The sequence below is a fragment of the Rousettus aegyptiacus genome, unplaced genomic scaffold (genome assembly GCF_014176215.1).
Source record: "Rousettus aegyptiacus isolate mRouAeg1 unplaced genomic scaffold, mRouAeg1.p scaffold_m13_p_13, whole genome shotgun sequence".
In the NCBI taxonomy this organism is placed as follows: domain Eukaryota; kingdom Metazoa; phylum Chordata; class Mammalia; order Chiroptera; family Pteropodidae; genus Rousettus; species Rousettus aegyptiacus.
In genome coordinates this window covers 78,502,095-78,524,221 of record NW_023416288.1, presented here as the reverse complement: position 1 = coordinate 78,524,221, position 22,127 = coordinate 78,502,095, and the positions used below count along the sequence as shown (strand labels likewise).

The window sequence follows — 22,127 nt, the reverse complement described above, 5'->3', positions numbered from 1 at the left end:
TAAGGTCTTTAAGTTCAACACAATCAGTTCCTTCATATCCTTAACCTCAAACATTTTCTCCTTTAATCTTTGGCAGGGATAGAACTCAAGTCATTACATGAAAGCCTTTTCTCTGACTATAATAATCTGTTTGTTTGTTTGTTTTTTACAGCTATCCTCCTCCTTTATTTTCACTACACTTAACCAAAGTCACTTGAATTGACTCCAAGAGTGGGCACTGCCTCATACTTTGTGCCATCGGTGCCTCACATTTTGTGCCAGAGGCATCTCAGTTGCTTCACCCTAGTCCTAACTAAGGTTCTGTTTCATCTAAATTGTCAATCTATTATCCTTCTGTTTCACCCTCTAGGGAAAAACCTCACTTAAAATTAACCCAACTGACCACCTTCTCTACTTTGTCTCCTACTGGAGATAAATCACACAAATGCACATGCTGAATTAACTAAAAATTCAAGATTTTCACCCTGAACAGAGTCCTCAGTGTTGTCATTACTTCTAAATGTAGTGGTAAATTCATGCTACCATTCTTCACAGTGCCTATTTTCAACCTCTCCCTCCCTTTTGCCCTCTTGGTCCATTCCGGGGACACTCAATTTCCACAGATTGTCTTGCCTCCAACTTAGTCGAAAAGTAGAATCTTTCAGTTAGGAGCGCTCTATCAGCTTCCTTCTCTTCCCATCTGTGCACTAGTCATTCTTCTTATTGTCATGGTGATTCTTTGGTCCACAGCATTGACAGTGATGATCCCTCTCTTTAAGTGTTTGCCAGGTATTTTTGTTGTTACTCCTGCTGTTCCCCATACATCTTGCCATCTAGCTCTCTCCTAGCAATCCAGTGGCAGTGCTTTCCAAGAGTCCATTATTGAACAGTTTCTATTCCCATTCAACACACTTTGGCTTGATAATTTAAATCCTCCATAATTCTGAATGCCATTTTTATGCTGATGATTTCCATATTTATATTTCAGGTTTAAATCTCTCCGTCTCATAGTCCCTGTGCTATAGTTTGTTCTAATGGTACTAACTTACTGTAATGGGCAGCCCAAGATCTACATATGCTGCTTCCTCCATATAAAATCTCTTCTTCTCTTTTTCTGTTGTCATCTCTTTATCTACATAACTCCTATTTCTAAGAAGTTTTCTTTGATCTTGCACCTCTGAATCACCTGTCTCTTCTATTAGCATTCTTAGGAAAATGTGCGTCACTCTCTGAGAGGGTGTGTGCTCATAACCTGTGTCCCTTACCAGGCATTAAGTTTGCTAGGGATATGTTCAGTATCTAGAACAATGTCTCGTTCACAAGTAGCATCCCATATATTTTGAAAGTAATGAATAAACAAGTGAATAAATAAATTTATTAGCCATAAGATATTCCTCAGGCCTTTGAATTCAGCCTATGTGTAAAACAGGGAAAATAATACTTTCTGATGCTAAAAATGTTATCATGTAATTAAATGATTTAAGCCATGTGAAAGCATTTTGTGAGTGGTACACTTGTTTTATAGATATGGAGCAAAATATGGCAATGCTGTTTGCCTTCGTAGGCAATGAGTTTTTTCATATCTTTGTGGTTTGTGATGACACCATTATTTTTCAATTGTCTCAAATTTGAGGCCAAGTAGCCAAGTAGTTACAAAATTAGGTCATAGAATTATTTAGTAATGAACTTTCCAATTTATATTTTTCTAGAATATTCATTTATTATTAACCTGGAAATCTATACCTTACAAATCACAGTAGAAACAAGTACACATGTGAATCATTAATGATTATTTTTATTTAATAAATTAGTATAACATTTTCTTCAGTTTTAAGAATATCTATTAGAATTAATACGCTGGAAGGAATAAATTTTATGTTTACTAAATCATATCTATTTTATGATGTGGTTATCTTGGGAATCATTGAGTTTTTTGCAGTTTAAATTTAATGGATCATGAATTTTAGTTTATAAACTTTTACTGCTTATTATTTTTTTTTACAAGCACAGAGTTAAAAACAAATATGTCCTGTCCCAGCGGGCTGCACATCAGAAACCAGCCTGACCTGGCACAAATGGCCTTGGGGCAGGTCCACAGCTGCTTTGTTGCCAGCTAGCAAGTGCATCACCCCCCTCCCATATCTAATGCCAACCCTAACCCAGTTCTCTGCTGCTTCCGCAGCCGCTTTGAGAATTAAAACTCCAAGATACCTTCGCAGAATATTACATAGTTATCATTCAGAAATATTAGAACCGTCCATATTGTTAGCTTACGAGTCATTTTGTGGATTGAGGTGAATCAGTTTGTCGGAGGTGGAAGGCCATGAGATACAACCAGATGGTTTAAAATGTTTTTGAGGACCTCTTCCACCATGAAGTGGGCCCAGGTGTTGACCGAAAGCTTCACCTGGCTGATCTCCTTATAGTACTCCTCCATGAAATGGCTCACGAAGAACAGCAACTTTGTTTTTATATCTGCTTTGTGTGAAAGTTAGTTTTAAGAAAATTGTTGTCATACTCCTCCACTGGTTTCCTTTGAAGGAGAAGGAAGTTCTCTGCTTGCATCATCATGAAGCGCATGAACTTGTGGCATAAAATCTCAGTCTCATCAGCCTGTTTCACAACAATGCTGACTGAGAACAGAGTTGTTGGAGCCTGCAGTCAGAATCTTTGCCTTACTCTGCTGATGCTCACAGGTAGTAACAGGAGCTCTTTGCTACTCCTGACTTCCACTTTCTGCTAGTTGTGTCATTCCACGACCTGGGAGGAAAACTTCTCCAGGCAGAGCGCAGCCTGCCGCGTAGCCCACACGGCACTCTGGTAGGAGTGGAGAGAGCCAGTCAAGGTGGATGCTGGCTGGGCCAGAAAGCAGAAGTGCCACAACTTATTCTTTTGACCTTTCTATGAATCAATTGCTACACTTATTGTTATAATCTTTGTATTAAGTGTTTTCATTTTTTCCACTAAAATATTCTATGAAGAGAACATTTAAAACTAAAGTTATATATAGAAGCAGAGTTGAATCTCTATTTCACAACATATTAAAAATGCCTTATTATTTGTTATAAGAATAACAAAATGTAAATGTATTCCTTTTAGTTTACTTCTTTTTTTATTGAGCACTTATAATTGTTGAGTAAAATGTACCTCTTTTCTTGCTACCATTTACTAAGTAAAATCAACCAGGAGATTTCATGGAGTTCATAATTTATCAAGAGAAACAAATTTACTTTATACATGAAATTGTACTATAGGGAAGGTATAATAAATAAAGTAATTTGGAAGGAAGAAAAAGTAGTAGTTAGTTCTGCCTGGGGAAATTGGAGAAGTGTTAAGAAGTGGCTACTTTTAAAATGATTTAGAAAGAAAGATTATGCAACTTGGAAACAGGTAGAAGAGCATTCTATATATAGAATATTTCTAGAGCCAAGGTATGAGGGTTTAAAGAGATATGATATGTTTGGAAGAATGACAAATAAACTGTTATTCATAGAGCAGTGGTTCTCAAACTTTAGTGTGTATGAGGATCATCTGGCTGGCTTGTTAAACTCAGATGGTTGATTCAGAAGGTGTGGGAGGCGGCCTCAGAATCTGCATTTATAACAAGTTCCCAGGTGATTCGGATGTGACTGTTCTGGTTAGACAGCCATTGTACTTGATAAAAGTCAACATTATTTAGAGAATTTTAGAAGACCAGGTAAGAAAAAAAAAAAAGATTGTAGCCAGATTATAAAGATAGAGGATATTCATGCTCAGGCATTTTTAGTTTATTCTAACTAATGGAGAAAAGCATGGCTGAATCCATATTTTATGTTAGGGTAGCTTTGGAGAACCCTAGAGATCATTAAAATGAAGGCTTCCTAGTTGATAAAAGGGATTAGATGGGAGAGCCATCAAGGACACACAGATGACACAGGATGCCTTTTGACTTCCTGACTTTGAGAAATAAGAAAAAAGTAGTTTTTGTGAGTCAACATTGGTAGCTTCCCTAGGGGTGTGGCCATTCACTGAATTAGGTGGCTCAGTAGCAGTACACCTCTGGACTAAGGGTAGATGTACAGCAGGGGAAGGGGACTGAGAATGTATTAAGACTGACTTTAATGTGCTGCACCACACCTAAGGACAGGGCCAAGGAATTATTAAGAAATTTATGTCCGGAAATCAGAAGAGTTAGAAGGAGAGTTTTGATGGATATACATGTCAGGAATATAGGAAGTCAGGAGAGAGGATGAAATTTCCCAGGTAAATACTGTGAGCTGGAAGAAAGAAGAACTAAGAAAGAAAAGCTAAAGACTATCTAAAGCCACGGAGAAGAATATAAAGTGGATTTCAGAGTCTGGAACTTTCCAAATATTGATAAAACATATCAGCACTTAACATTTTCAAATGGAACAACTTTTCCTGTACTTGTTATTCATAAAATGGGACGAATTTTCCTGAAATCTAGAATCAGTATACTTTTTGTCCATTACCTTGTTGAATGTGAACATTTTATTCTTAGTGTTTGTGGACTTGTTACAATACATTCTGTTCAAAAACACAAGCAAATTTTTAACTGAGGTTGGAGAGATTAAGAGGCAGTTGATGAGGGATTTTTAAGCTATGCTAAGGCTTAAATGCTTTTAAGCAGAGGATGATATCTTGAAATAGTTATTTTACAAGATTACTTTGGCCCAAGGAGGGGAGAATGGATCTGGGAATATATGATTGGATTCAGGGAGATGCATCTGGCCTAGACTACGTTGCTGGAAATAGAGATGGGAAGTGAATGAATTGAAGAGGTACTAAAGATGTGTAATTTACTATTTGGCATTTTAATTCATTTGAAATATGAAGAAAGTGAGATGTTAGGAATAGCTTCTGAGTTTCTTATTTTAGGTATCAGATGGAGAATATCTAGTTTTCAGATGAGTATAGGGACAGAACTGAGGATTAATGTGAAATGTTTGATATGTTTTCTAAATCTCAATTGAAAGTAATGTTTCAGACACTACAAGGTTATCTATGAATTCACTGTTATAAATTAAATGGGAAAATGAAAAAAAACCCATCAAATTCACATGTGGACTTATGAGTTTTTATTTTCATCAATTTCAATTGAAAATAAAACTTCAAAAATACTTGACTTCTTTTATCTATTTTACTTTTCAAAAATTGTGATGAGCATAATGATTTTGATTAATCTGAGAGTTTTTAGAGCTAACCTACATATGTATACTATAAGAAACTTTAAAAAATGTTAGATTAAAACTAAAATCAAACTCTAGGATTTCAGTTTTTCTTAATAATTTGAAAATGTCCAAATGAATGAGTATCCGATCCCTTTAGGAATTCTGATGATAACACAGGAAAATTATTCACTCAGAACGTAAGCTCCAGAATGAGTTAGGAACAGTTGGAAGCAGATACAATTACATCAGGTGAAGTTCTTTTATGACTGCTGGAGTTGCTCTAAGGTAAAAGAGAAAATATAGAAACTTTGGACTCCAGATGGCAGGAGATCTATTTTTAGGCCAATAGAAACTTATATTTGGTTGGGGCACTTAATAGAATGGTTAGCATAAATACCTTGAAAAAGTAATTTATACTTGCATTTAAAAATTCAGCATTGAGCAGATGGGAGCAGGTGCCATGGAAACAGCTTATGTCAGCTAACAAATAGGCAAAAAATTGGAAAAGAGCAAATATTTTAATAACAACTTACTCTAAGATTTCAGTTTTCTCTAATCTTTGCTGATATATTTATAAGTGAAAAAGTAAAAGTTACCAATATATAGAAAATGTCATTCTGTGATGGAAAAAAAAATTCTAATATAAGTAAATTAATTAGAATTTAAGATTCATCTTCCCAAGGGGAATTTTTTTTTAAGTTATAATGGTAGTTAGATTTTCAGGCTAATCAACAAAAAACACCTCTAATACCTACTGATCTACTTTACTGTGAGACTGAATTTAGGTTCCTGGAAGTAAGAGATTCTGGGGAAGATGAGGAGGAGAAGGAAGAAGAGTAAAAGAGAAAGTCCTTTTGCTTTCCCAGGTGCAATTTTTTTGAAATAAAAAAACAGAATCATTTCAGATTTTAGGACTACTCTCCACAGTCCATAAAAATAGCTTCAAACAGCCCCATCACTCTGCGTGGCCCCCTCCCAAGTCTGCCCTTTTTACCTATTCCAACAAGTTTAGACAATTACCTCTTTCTGTACCTGTCATGGTCCCTGTCTCAGCAAGAAGAGACAGAGCTCCTGCTGGGACACTGGGTTAGAGGTCAGAGCACATGTTAGTTTAAATCAGAAGATCTAGGTTCAGCTATTGGATGTAATTCATACTGAATTTAGAATTTCAGTTCAAAATCAAGCTCTCTGATACTGTTTACATGCCAAAAACAATGTTGTGAATAATTTTAACATAACAAATTTAGGGTGAAAACTTAATGAACAAAAGATGTAAAAGTGAATTGCAAGCTGGAAATGGCAGGGCACAAAACTTAATTAATGTTAGTGTTAACTAATTTTATATTAAGAAAAAAGTTGATTTAACTAAATCATCTAAATGCATGAATTTCTTTTTTTAATTTTTATTTTTCTAATTAAAGTTGACATTTAGTATTATTTTATATTAGTTTCAGGTCTACAACATAGTGGTTAGACACATGTAATTTACAAAGTGATTTTCTTGATTAGTCTAGTACCCATCTGGCACTATACATAGTTATTAAAATACTATTGACTAAATTCCCTATGCTGTACTTTACATCCCTAAGACTATTTTGTTCCTACCAATTTGTACTTCTTAATCCCTTCACCTTTTTCACCCAATCCCCCAATTCCCATCCCATCTGGCAATCACCAGTTTGTTCTCTATGAGTCTGCTTACATTTTGTTTGTTTGTTTATTTTGTTCTTTAGATTTCACATTTAAGTGAAATCATATGGTATTTCTCTTCTCTTTCTGACTTATTTCACTTAGGATAATATCCTCTAGGTCCATTTATGTTGTCATAATAGTAAGATTTTATTCTTTCTTTTTTTATGGCCGAGTAATACTCCATTGTGTATATGTACCACCTCTTCTTTATCCAATCATCTATTGATGAGCACTCAGATTTCTTCTATATCCTGGCTATTGGAAATAATGCTGCAGTGAACATAAGGGTGCATGTATCTTTTCAAATCAATATTTTGTATTTCTTCAGATAAATACCCAGAAATAGAATTACTGGGTCATAAGGTAGTTCTATTTTTAATTTTTTGAGGAACCTTCATAGAGTTTTCCACAGTGGCTACACCAATTTACAATCCTACCAATAGTGCATGAGAGTTCTCTTTTTTCTACATTTTCACCAACATTTGTGATTGTTTGATTTACTGATTATAGCTATTCAGACAAGTGTATGGTGATAGATATTTTATTGTTGTTTTAATTTGCATTCCTCTGATGGTTAGTGCCATTGAGCATCTCATCTTTTCATATACCCATTGGTCATCTGTGTGTCCTCTTTGGAGAAATGCAGGTCGTCTGTCCTAAATGTGTGAATTTTTAAAGAGCTTCCTCTAAAGGGTACAAGGTATAGATTTATTTGATTTTAAAAAATCAAAGCAGAGTCAATATCTAATTGAAGAGATTTTAGGAATATTACTAAGCAAAGTGAAAACAAAGTTGCAGAGAAGGTATTTTTAGCCATTGAGAAACTGCCAGGAGCTATTCTACCATGGTTACTAAATTTCTTCTTGCATAAAATTGGACTGATTGTACCTGATCCTTGCCTACTTGCCAACATTATAAGGAACAGTTTGTAAATGTGTGTAAGTACTTGGTACCCTTAAGATGAACTGTTCTGTATTATTGCTACTATTCAAGTTTATTTGACTTCAAATTTAAAATCAGGTGTCTAAAATAATTAAATTAAATATAATCTATTTTATTCTTCTTTAATATTAACATTTGTATTTTTAATTTAATAGCATACATTATTACAAAGTGTTTCTAATGGTTTAACACATTACTATGAGTTAGTATTTTAACCAGGTTAAGGATTGATATCCAGTTGGGTAAATACAAATTACGCTTCTGCTAAGTAGAGCCCGTAAACGGACACTTTATTTCCATTCTTCCTGTATATCTTTCCTTATCTTAAGAAAGAAAAAAATAGAAAAATGGTATGTTTAGGAAAGCCTGGTGTTTTGTGGGAAAACAGAAGATCCAAACTGGCTTAGAAGGTAATGGAACCAAAGACTGAAAAGAAAAGAGTGATTTTCCAAGATCACGAGAAGTCTGCTTTAAAGCTAAGTTGAAACAGGAAGGAAGCTGTGATTTCAAATAGAGCTTTAAAGTTAAGGATCTAATCCAAACTCTATTACTGTGCAGGTTTTATTGTGATGGTAATGACATGTTGCCTGGGAAGTAGTGGTTTTACTTGAAATAGAGAAAGAAACTTGCCATGATTGATGTACCATATGAGGGTCAAACCACAAAATTACTAACTTGCTGACTGCCCAACTAAGTGAACTTGGGTTGCTTATTTTCCTAAGAATTCCAAGTTTTGTATATATATATATGTGTGTATGTTTGTGGTATTACTTCATAAATTGAACAATTTTCTTTGTGGAGAGAGGTGTTACAGTTAACACTGGAGTCACTTTCTATGGTCACTAATCTGAATTAGAATTGTCTGCTCACAAGTGTAATGTAAGACCACCCAAGTGGCCTTTGGTGGTTTACAGTAAGTTTCCTACATTTTAGCAACAGGCTATTGAAGGTAGCTAATGGAAGATTATATGTCACCTATCCAAGTGTTTCATAATTTGACTTAGGATCCAAAAGAAATAAACTTGAGGCCCCATTAATTTTAGAAATGTTATAAGACAATACTAGAATTGTCAAAGGATTAAATATCTTTTAAAAAATTACTTTATATTTCAGCCTTTTCAAGCAAATTAAAGTTTATGAACACATTTGAAAGTAAGCCCTAGCAGTAGTGAGTACTTCTAAAAGATGCTCTCTGATCTCCTTTCTGAGTGAAACAGAGGTGAAAAGGTGCCAGAATTTTTAAAAAGCCATCACCACCAACCTTGCTGCTCTAGTGGGATTAGGAGAGAAATGTAAACTCAGATTCCCTCAATTCAAGAGGGTTCAATTTTACCAGATACCTTAAATTTCTGGTAAAATAAAGAGTCTTCAAAGAGAAAAAAAAATCAAGATTGCATTTTATACTTTCTGGGAAAAAATGGCTAGGCTTTAATTGAAAAATAAAGTTACTAAATATAAATAACTTGTCTTTCCAAAAAGGAAATTTAAAATCAAATTTAAGACTCAACTTTCCCCCAAATTCTTAAGAATTCACTTTTCTTCATCAGCTCCAAAATAACAGGTTTTTCTTTTTTTTTCTTTTTTTTTTAGAATGCACTGGTCTAGACTTTTCTGAACCATCATAATAATTTATTTCAAAATAATTTAAAGCAGTTAAACACCAATATAATGAATTGTAGTGGAATAAAAAAGTGAGACGTCTTTGAAAATCTAATATGTCTTTAATTGAATTTAATTTCTTTAGAAGCATGAAAAACCAGTTAATAGAGAACTCGCTATTTAGTATTTAATGAAACAAAGCAATCATCTTGAACTTCTCAATTTCCTATTAATACATTTTGAACTTGGAAAAGCTTGAAAAATGCTTAATAGCTTAGATCATCTTTCGCAACCAAGATTCTCATCTGAATCACAGAATACAGAAACTTAGTTTAGTGACAATTTTCTCGATTCTATCAAAGATGGTATATATTAATACTGTTCTTCATTATAAGAGAGAAGTTAATTCATTACATACAATGCACGATTTACAGGACTTAATGTTTAATTTTCGCTTGGAGAAAACAATATACCATCACAATATATTTAAGGACCATTATTATTTAATATGTACTTTTATTCTCTGTCTTTTTAAATAGTGAAACATTCAAGCTCCCCATCTAGAACCTATATCAGAAAAATGGAGTGATGAGTTGGGAGAATTTTAGTCATCGGACCCTCCCACCTCTGCCATCCACAGTGATATCCATTAATTCTCTTCCCATCTCACTGAACAATTTAAAAATATTAATGTTATTTCATGTAAACCATTTTTAATGTCAATTTCATGTAAAGTTCCTGTGGTCCACAGGTCAATACCAATGGCTAGATAATTTCACCTCAAACAATGAATGAGCTTTTCGAATTGCAGGAAACTGAGGTCTTGTCTTTCTTGTAATTAGTAGAATGTGAGAACAAATGGTTTGCTAGTCATGGTTTCCTGACACTGTAGAACTAAGTCAGCCCAGTTACAAATAATTCATTGCTGTTCATACTTCTAAAATGTTAATAGTTAACAAGAGGAAACTTCCACATTATTGACAGATTGTATTCCTATAAAATCTGTCTTGGTTGATGAATGTCAGTCTTGGGCATTAGAGTTCTTTTGGAGGAAGAAAGCTAAGGATATTATAACTTTATACACACACACACACACATATAACAAGAAGTTTATTGACTCTTGAGCTATGTATTCAATAAAATGCATTTGCTTAAGAAATAAAATGTGAGGAGGGACAATTTGAAGAGGGAGAAATGAAGCACAAAGGAGATGGTGTTTAATTACAGGAATATTTTTACTTAACATTCTATTGTGAATAGGTTTGTCCATAGATGAACAAAAATGTTTCATGTGTAGTTGATTTGGGGACACACCTAAAAAATGTATTTTAAGGAAAATTCTAACTTGGCTTTTGTATCATAGAACCATGGGCTATAGACAAGATGGAGCAAAGTGATAGAAAAAGTAGTGGGGTGAGGAGGTGGAAAACAATTCTCTATGAAATGGGAGAAAGGCTATGAATCACACTTTTAAAAATATCTGAAGAAACTGTTCCAAGAAAGTGTATGTCCACCATGGAAAATTAACCTCCAGAGTCTATTTGAAAAAATTCAGCCAGGAAATTCAGAGTTTAGACTAAAATTCTGTCTTCACGCCCATGCTGATTATATTGGAAAAGCCTTGTGGATTTTCCAATACAATGGCTTTCATACTCTTTCCTGTAATCACAAAAGGGGAAATATAAACAAGCTCAGAAGTTTGGGTCATCTGAATTTATTGAAACATTTGAGTTTTTCACAAAATTTTCAAGCCTTCTCTTCTCATCAGATTAAATAAAAGAGCAAGAAACCAATAATATGCACTCTTCTAAGTAAAGTCCTCAGTAGTTACAAAGGCAAAAATTTACTATATCATGAAAAGAATTAATAAGGGAAAGACTCCTTAACTGCAGGTTAATCTCCCAGTGTCTGTGTATTAGGAGATCTATTGCTGACTCACAAATGTAGTCCTATATTCTACATGTGAGGGAACAGGATACATAATAAATTCCACTCAAGGATCCAAGAAATTTTGTATCATTGGACTTTCTACTCTAGCCAAAATTATAATAGTGATATGTGGAGATGAGGAGACAACTGAGGAAGGCTCTTGACAAGTAACTTGAAGTTTTAAGACACAATATAAATAACTCACTCTTTCTGTTGGGGAACCAGCCAAGCTAAGAAAAAGCTGTGGATGACATCATTTCATTGAGAAGTTCAAAAAAGAAAAGGTGTAAAGGAGGCAGTGAAAAGAAAGAGATTATTGGAGATGCAAAAAATAATAGTATAATCATCATTTAACACTACTTCAACTGCACCCTCATTTTACATAGAAATACATAGATGAAAATTTAAGTGGACATGAATTCAAAATTAGTTGCATGAACTTGTTTTATGTTCCATTTCATTTAAAAGTCTTGGGCAAAATAAAACATCTAATTGGATAAGAATGCTACATAAGATGTAATCATAAGGTTATCATTATTCATAATTCATAGGTATTTGGCATATGCATTTACAACTTAAGGAATAAATATTTTAAATTAAGATTGATGTTATGAAAAACTGATGACATGACTCTACCTAAAGACTGTTACTCTCTAATTTCTACAGTTCATCATGTAGATTCATATTCAGGCTTTAATTAAAATGAATTTAGATCAGAAACAGTTTTAGAGTCAGAGTTACAGAGCTTAAAGAGACTTTGAGTTTACAAAAGAATAACTATAGCCTTAGAAAGATCAAATCATTTGATCTCATATGATTTCTTTCCTTGCAAAGGCCACTTTGAAGGGACTGATATTTTAAAGAGCAGGGGCTCAATGTATGGAAATTGCTTATGTAAAGTGTTAATTTGTAGATTGCATTTTCCATCACTGCAAAAAAAAAAAAAAACAAGTTACTCAAGAATAGGTCAATAGAGTGTGGCAGAAGGCAGATAGCCATTCTTTGACTTTCAATTTACTAGAATATTTAGGCTGATAAAATGGGAACAACTAAGAACTAATTTTTTAAATTTCCTTTTCATTGAGAGAAACTGGAATAAGGCTGGAAAATTGAAATGCAACAGAAACAATGGAGAATATTTGGAATAAAATTTTTACTAAAAATTAATTATCACTTTTGAAGATGGAATCAAGATTGTGGGTATATTACTGGAGAAAATATACATATATAATAACAATGTAAAACTTACTTTCACATTCTTATATGTCATTCAAAGAATCATAAATATTCTGTTTTTTAAAAAAAATATTAACAAAATATAATTATTTGTTGTATGGTTCTAGAGTCCTTAATACTTTATAAGGACTAAATAATGGAATGCTTCATTAAAAAATTACTAATAACTACCATCAAAAAGTGAATGAATGAGTGACTTTTTCTTGCCTAACTTTATTCAAAGTTTTAAAACTTAAATATCTGGAGTCATATTTTTGGCTTTTTATAAGGAATAGCTTAGAATTCCACTTCTGTCTATGGCAGATTAGTTTGTATCAGACACAAGACCTCCTGCTGAGAATACCTAGAAAAACTGGATAAAGTATTTTAAAACTAGATGTTTGAAGCATCATAGAGTTTTTAAGGGAATAATATTCAAGGAAGCAAGACCCTAGAGAAAAGGAACATGTGGAGAGGTGAGCCCAACAGTTAGGGTTGCTTTTCCCCTTTAGTCATTTGCTGATTCTCAAGTTACAGGGTAAGAGATAGAAAAGTACAACAGGAGCCTTCAAACGGTAATTAGTTTGAGCAATTAAAATTAGAATTCAGAGCCCACCAAAGGGTAAGTACTCTGATGATTTTTTGATTAATTTTTTTGCACCTTGGAGTGAAGAGTAACTCTAAAAAGAAGTGTACATGGTGCATTCTCTAAACTAAACCATACACTGGATTATAAAACAAGGCTTAATGAATTTTAAGGATTGATATCATACAGAATGCATTCTTTGTCCACACTTAGAAATCAATAACAGCAAAATATCTAAGAAGGTCTCAAATATTGAAAATTAAATAACATAATTCTAAATAACCCATAGGAAAAATAATAAATAACATTATAAATTAATTGGACTATATCAAACTAAAAAACTTTTGCACAGCCAAAGAAACCATCAACAAAACAAAGAGAAAACCAACTGAATGAGAGAAGATATTTGCAAATGACATCTCTGATAAGGGACTAATATTTCAAAATATGTAAAGAATTCATACAACTCAACAATAACAAAAACAAAACAAAACAAAAAAACTTATTAAAAGAGCAGAGAACCTGAACAGACACCTCTCCCAAGAAGACATACAAATGGCCAATAAACAGATGAAAATATTTTCAACGTCACTAGCTACTAGGGAAATGCAAATCAAAACCACAATGAGATACCATCTCATTAGATGGTATGGCTATTAGAATGGCTATTATCAACAAAACAAGCAATAACAAGTGTTGGAGAGGTTGTAGGGGAAAAGAAACCCTCATACACTGCTGATGGCAATGTAAATTGGTACAACCTTTATGGAAAACAGCATGGAAGTCCTTCAAAAAATTAATAGTAGAATTACTATATGACCCAGCTATTCTCAGTATCTACTCTAAAAATTTGAAAACATTTAGCTGTAAAAATATTTGCACCCCAGTGTTCATTGCAGTATTGATTACAGTAGCCAACACATGGAAACAACCAAACTGTCCTTTTATAGATGATTGGATAAAGAAGATGTGGTACATAAGTACAGCTATAAGAAAAGATGAAATACTGCCATTTGTGACAACATAGATGGATCTTGAGATTATCATGCTAAGAGAAATAAGTCAGATGGGAAAAATTGAGAATCATATGATTTTGCTAATATGTGGGATATAAAATGGAAAGGAACAAATGAACAAAACAAACAAAAACCCATAGACTCAGAAAAAGCTTAGTGATTACCAGAGAGAAACGGTTCAGGGAGGTAGATAAAGATAAAGGAGATCAAATATACGGTGATGGAAGGAGATTTGACTTTGGGATGGTGAACATACAATGCAATACACATATGACATATTATTGAATTTTACACTTGAAATATATATAATTGTATTAACCAATGTCACTCTGATAAATTTAATAAAACAATGAATATAAAGCAAACAAAGAAAATAAATCTTTAGTAAAAAGTACTATTAAGGTTTAAATTTAAGACACTAAGTTGTTATAGCCATAAAGGATATATCCCTTAGTTATATCACCTTCGAGGACTATCAGAATTAGATTAATAGAAGAATCTAAAGCATTCATATCACAAGAAATATAAATCTAAAGCATTCATATGGTAAGAAATATACATGTATAACAAAAATGGATACTATTTCCTACAAAACAATACTCACATCCAAACAGTTCTCTTTTGTAAACATTTAGTAGTTTTACATGCCTCGAAAATAAAGTTCAAAATACTTAACCTAAACTTTTTCAAAGTTTAGAAATCTATGAAACATTCTCTGAATACAGTGAAATTAAATGCAATGTCAATACAAAAAGACTACTAGAAAATTCCTAATGTTTAGAAATTAAGCAAGTGGATTACAAATAATCCATGATTTGATAAAAAAAAATCCAAGTATAAGTTAAGAAATACTTTGAAATGAAATGAATGATAATGCAAACATGACATAAAATTTGTGAAATGCAGCTAAAGTGTACTTAGGGGAAATATATTGCTTTACTTATTGGCATATATTAGTCAAATTTAAACACCAAAATCAATTAAGGAAAAAGGAGAGAGACAAAAATAAAGGGGAGAAAGAAGCAGAAATTAATAAACTAGAAAAGAAACATTCGACTGAAGGGAGTATCAAAATATTATTAAATTAATAAAACTTCTAAAACTTTGGCAAGACTGAGAATAAAAGAGAGAAAATACAAATTATCAATATCAAAGGTAAAAAGAGGAACATTACTAGATCTACTGCTACTAAAAATAAATAAGAAGAGGATATTACTCTTTTTTTACTAATACACTTGAAAAGGTAAAAAAAAGATAAATTCTTAGAAAAATACAAACCCGAAATTGTCAAAAAAAGAAATATAATATCTATGTAATTGTATATCAACTGAGGAGATTTAATCCATAATTTAAAACTTTCCTATGAAGAAATTCAAAATCCAGATGGCATCAGCAGTAAATTTATCCAAATTTTACAAAACAAAAACAAAAACAAAAAAAAACAAAACGGAAAATAGAGAAAGAGAGAATACTTACAATTCATTTTATAAGGCCGACAAACTTAGTACAAAAACCTAAAAGGACACTTACAAGAGAGAAAAATGTAGGTCAATGTCTATTATAAATATAGTTGCAAAGTCTTACTGAAAATATTCATAGAACGAATCTTACTATGTATAAAAGAGAAAGTAGGTCATGACTGAGGAATGTTAATCCAATGATATAGAGTTCATTTAACATATAGTCAATTGATGTATTTATTACATTCAAAATACAAAGAAGAAAATTCATATGATAATCTCTATAAGTGAATCAAATTTAATAACCATTCATGATTTAGGTGATAAAAATTCTTAGCAAAGTAGAAACAGAAGGCAACATCTATAGTTGATTTTTAAAAAAATCTTCAAAACCTTACTGCTAAGATTAAACTTAATAGTAAATATTCAGATTTCCCCTGAGATCAAGAATAGAAGAAGGATACACTCATCACCACTTCTATTCAACATTTTCCCCCAATACTCTAATTAATGTAAGAAGACAAGAGAAACAAATAAAAGATTTAATAAATATAATTATTTATAAACAATGATTTCAGTATAAAAAATCTATATAAATTATTTTATTTAGTGAGAGAATACTGTAAGCTTGCTAGACACAATATTCAAAAATTAAAATATTTTAAAATTAACCACTCCTAAATTAAACAATTATAAAATGTAACTTAAAGACAACATTCACACTTCATAGCATCACTAAATATCAAATATTGGGAATAAATTTAACAAAAGTTATGAAAAACCTTAATGTAGTAAATCACATACTACTACTGAAAGAAAGAAAAAATATAAGTAAATGGAGTAAATGTACTCTATGAATCAGAAGAGCTGTTGTCTTAAAGATGCCGAATGTTCCCAAATTTATCTATTAGATTCAGTTCAATGTCAATCAAAATCTCAGCTTTTTATCTCAAAGAAAATTAACAAATGCTAATTTTACATGAAAATGCAGTACAATGGCAAATAGAGGACCAAAACTGGCTCAAGATTAGCCCAGATATTCTAGAACAAAAATAAAGTTAAAGGCCTTACACTAACATGTTAAAAAGTAATATAAGAGAATGATAATTAAAACAGTGTGGTACTGAAGCAAAGTTAGTCAAATAGACCAGTAAACAGAGTAGACAGTACGGGTCAGTCAGATTTATGATAAAAGTGCATTTCAGAGTGAATGAACAGTCTTTTCAATAAAAAATAATTGATTAATTAGAATTCCAAATAGAAAAAAATCCTTATCACTACCTTGCATCATAAACAAAAACTTAATTATATTTAATTGCTTATTGAAATGTGAAAGGTAAAATAATTCAGCTTCTAGAAATCTCAGGAAAGCAAAGATTTCTTACATAGGACATGAAACACAGTATATATAAGAAAAAATTGATAAGTGAGACTCTAAGAACTATTAATAAGAACTACTATTTATCAAAAGACACAGCTAGGAGAGTAAAAAAGCAAGCCATGGATAGCTAGAAAATATTTGCAATGTGTATATACAACAACAGACATAACTATGATTTATTAAAGAACAATAAATTTTTAAAAAATATAGACAACCCAATTTTAAAATACATTAAGTAATAATACACATTTTTAAGCAATAAGGAGGAATAGAAATATTCTCTCTACCAAAAAAAAAAAGGGATATTTACTTTGCCAATAAATATCAAAAAGGTGCTCAAACTCAAACATAAGGAAAATGGAAAATAAAGCATAAGGTGCCATTGCACCACTACTAGAATGGCTAAATTTTAAAAAATTAACAACCCAAATTGTTGAGGAGGATAGAGCAACTTGAATTCTCACAAACTGCTGTTTGAAATTTAAATTGTTTTAACCACATGAAAAATTGAAAGTATCTACTTATGTTTAAAATAAATATAATATGATCCAGCAATTTCATCCATAGGTAAAATATGCTCAATAGAAAAAGTCTTTAAAATGTACCAGAAATTTATATGGAAGAATGTTCTTGACATAACTATTTTCAATGGCTGAAAATATAATTAATAATAATAATAATAATATTAATGAAAAAGTAGAATAAATAAATAAACTATAAAATTCATATAATGAAATACTTGACAACAGTAAAAGCCAATGAATTACCACATCAAACAATGTGCATGAATTTCTCAAACATAATGTTGAACAGAAATGTCAGATACAAAAGAATATATAATAAATGATTCCATTTATAAAAATGCCTAAAAGAAGAAAAACGAATTTATGGTGTTAGAAGTAAAGATAATGGTTATTTGGGGGAAGAGAAGGTATAATGACTAGGAGTTTTTGTGGGTGATAGTCATGTTCTACTTCTTGTTGTAGGTGGTACTTACTCAACTATGTTCACTTTGTGAAAATTCACAAGCTGCCTACATTGAGTTTATACTTTTCTTAACACAATTCATATGTTAATTTTGATAAAAGTGTATCTAAAAAATAAAAATTAAATCCATAAATAATGCATTTATTTTTATACTTTTCTACCGCTTTGTTAAATTACTAAACAGCTTGAAGATAAGTAAAGCCGTTTCTTATTATTTTATTCATTATAAAAAGCTGCTTTAGGTCTTAAAGCAAATATATCTTCCTTGAGCTTTGAAAATGAAAGTTAACATTTGCACACTTGTTGGGAAATCAATTCATTAAAAATAAAATGAATGTTTCTCATTTGGTTTCATTTTCCTATCTTGAAAACTGTCATGGTTTATCTTTTGCAAGCTGGTCACTATTTTCTCAATTCTGGTTCTGCAGCCTAATTAGACATTTTCTTTTCAGCTGAAACTCAGTTCCTGCCCCATCCTAAACAGACTAACCCTACTGAATGTGTTCAGAACCCTTGAAAGCAGATGCTGGGAAGTGATGACTTTTTATCCTGGATTTATTTGTAATTTTTTCTTAGGTGCATGGCAGTCTAGTGATAAGAAAGAATTGTTGGTTTTTAAAGAAGTATCAGGTCCAGGCTAGTCCACTATGAAAGATTAAATAAAACGAATTAATGTCTCAAATACATTGTATTAAAGTAAAAGAATATGGCTTGTACAATTATTCTCTAGAACTGCAGTTCTCAAATATTTTAGTCTCAGAAACTCTTCAAACTCTTAAAAATTATAGAGGACTCCCAAAGAGCTTTGGTTTATGTGGCTTATATCTATCAATATTTACCATAATAGAAATGAACCGAGAAATTTTAAATATACATAGATAAATTATTTTAAAATAGCAATAATATACTGACTAAATCTCAACATATGCAACATACTTTGACAAAAAATGATTGTTTTTTAAAACAAAAAATAAATGAAAAAAGTAACATTGGTTTACATTTTTACAAATCTCTTTAATGTCTGGCTCAATAGAAGACAGCTAGATTCTCACTTCTGCTTCAGCATTCAGTCTGTTGAGATGAATTTGTCATGAAGCTTTGGGAAAACTTTAGTGTATCCACTTGAGAGATTGAGAGTGAAGAAGGCAAATAACATCATATATTATTATGCAAATAGGTTTGGCCTTGAGAACCTCTTAAAGGATCTTGGGAACTCTTAGGGGTCCTCAGATCCTTTGAGCTAGGAAATTCGTAAGATTTCTTTTGTCTACTATATTAGACAATTTTTGTAAATGTTCCATATATTCTTGAAAAATATGTTCGTAGGAAATTATACCTATAATGTAATTAATATATTTGTTAGCTCTTATTTAAATATAATATCAAATATATGAATCATTTCATGGATTATAAATCAAGAGTCAGCAAATTACGCTTGTTTTTATAAGGCTTTTTGGTTAATTATGACTTTTCTATTTTAAAAAGATTGTTAAAACATATACATACGCACAGATACACAGAGAAGAATTATTTTATTCATTATAAAATAATGAATACAAGAGATACACAGATACACAGAGAAGAATATGCATGACATGCAAAGCCTGAAATATTTGCTGTCTCTTTACAGAAAAAATTTGCATACTCTTAAATAAACAAACTACCAATTGTATTTCTCATATTATATATTGAACCATATACATGTTTCTTCTGCTTGGCAAATATCTTTAAATATCAAGTTTGTTAAAAGCTTCCCAGTATGAATATGAGTTTTAATGGCATTTTTTTAAGTTTTGAATTTCATACATTTTTGACAAGTAGAATTTTTTCCCACTTTTAACTTATTCTTGAATTTGATTTCTTTTGATTTTAGTATTGCCACTTAATTTTTTTCTACTGTTTTAAATGTGTCTTTGGTAAATATATGTTGTTATATTGTGTATTTTTATACAGTCTGAGAGTATAATGATTGATGCCTCAAACACCCATTAGGTTTATACGGTTCATTTACATTTGTTTTAAAAGTAATATTTGCTCTTTCTTCAGTCATCTCAATATATCATACTCTGTTATTCTTTTTTCCTTTTTAAATTTACTTTTTAACTTTGGCCACCTGCAATGCATGCTTTTGGATTTTCTTTGATTTTCTCAATCCTCTACTAATTTGCAAGACATGTGACCCACTGCAATACAATTAGTAGTTACTAATATCTATGCAAATATTTGAAGCAGCAATGGAGAGAATGAAACTATATATTCAAGAAAACAAGTAAATGAGAAATAAATATGGCAAAAGCCACCTTTTACTGCGTCAAGGTCCATGCAAAGCATTAACATAAATCAGTTCATGTAATCCTCACAAAAATCTTGTGAGTAGGTTCATTCGTCTTACAGATGAGAGCTTATGGGCTTAAATAAATTGTCCCCAATCCACCTTCCATGGGTGACATGGAAGTCAAACCACTGTCTGGCTGACTCTGCAGCCCCATCATTAACCATGGTAATAATATACTTTGGCTCTCACTAATCTGGTCTATCTAGTCTATCCTAGAGAGCCTTGGGGGCAGATAATTCCCTTACTACAATCTTCTCGCCCATCCTGCCCACTCCCAAAGGAGCTGCAGTAGATTATATCTATAGGATCCATTGCTCCTTTGGAAGCTCTGTGGATTCCTTAGAGATGTTGAGCAGGTTCACAAAATTCTCCAGAAAATATGGGAGGAAGCTTTAAGGTTTAGGTCTGATGCGGGCCAGAAAGGGCAGTTTTTCTGAGTTCCAACTCACAATTGTCCTTTAAACTCCAAATTCAAGCCACACACCTGTATGGCCCAGGATACCTTATTGGCTCATTTTAAGAGGGTCTTATTGGCCCTCTTAGAACTAAGGGATACATTCAAATTTGTAGTTATCTACCTATGTCCAAGATCTCTCTTTTTTAAGTTTTTCATTCGTTTTATAATATATGGTTGTCTTAGCTTTCTCTTTTAGACCATAACTTCCTTGGCACTCAGATAGGCCTTTTTTTTTTTTTTTCAAACCCAGAACATTCTAAATTCACAAGGAGCCAAATAGTTTATAATGTTCTTGTCTGAGTACTCCTTGTAATTTTTTAAATAATAAGAAATAAATGCTGGTAACATATAGTTTGAATTTTATCTAAAGTCAATTCAAAAGATAAAAAGACAATTATATCATTTATATTTTTTGTCATGCACCTGAATCATATATAACTGTTTCAAACAGCCTACACTCAGTACTGATCCATGTAGTTCCTGCAGTGTGATGGAGGAAAAGGTGCCTGAGAGGTGCTGACTCACATATTCACTCCCAGCAGGAGGCTGGCACGTCCCAGCCAGGGTGAAGATAGAGGGCCTTAGCTGCCCAGCACAAACAGCACCTCTGGGCTTCTGAGAGCTTATTTTGTCCAATAATTCTGCATCTGGACAGTCATCCAAGCAAACTTTCCCAGTGTAAACACAGCAATGGGGGCCCTTTGGCTAATGGACTTCAAGGCTGTGGCTCTCTTTGCCCTGATTGATGAGAATAAAATTTGAGACTTACCTGTACAAAAGAGTCTCGAACTTTGGATAATGTATTATGGCTACATGCTGCCCCTATTTCAAAAAAGACAGTAAAGGTTGTTGGGAAAGAGCTCCAGGATGTAGTTAGCTAGAACCTCACTTCTGCCACTTATTAGCTATGAGATTCCTCTGTGCTTCAGTTTCTCCATGTAAAAAAATGAAGTAATAATAGTACTTCCCTCAGAGGTTTTATTGTGAGGATTGAATGAGTTATAACATGTAAATTACTTTGTGTCAATGTAGTAAACATTTAGTACAAGATAGCCATATCATTATCATCATTTCTATTATACTTTTATTGCTTTTCCACCTCCCTTTTATCGCCTCCTTCCTGTTCCTCCTGACTGATTTTCTTACTTATTATATCCTTTGAGAGCGAGATGGTTTAGAAATTAATTCTTTTGGTAAATAAAGAGATGGAAAGACAGGGGAAGAGAGAGAATTGGGAAGGAAAGGAGGGGGAGAAGAAGAAAAGGAAAGAATTGTGTATGGAATTGTTTAGGGCAGAACTATCATTTGTTGTTTATTTAAGTTCATCTGCTCTCTCGCTTTTTTAATGTAAATGCTCTAGTCTCCTGATCACTTCTAG

General features: G+C 32.3%; 1 pseudogene; it reads right to left on the bottom strand.

Moving 5' to 3' along the window:
- Nucleotides 1-2,278: 2,278 nt before the first annotated feature.
- Nucleotides 2,279-22,127, bottom strand: part of LOC118610682 — a 34,618-nt pseudogene continuing 14,769 nt past the window's right edge.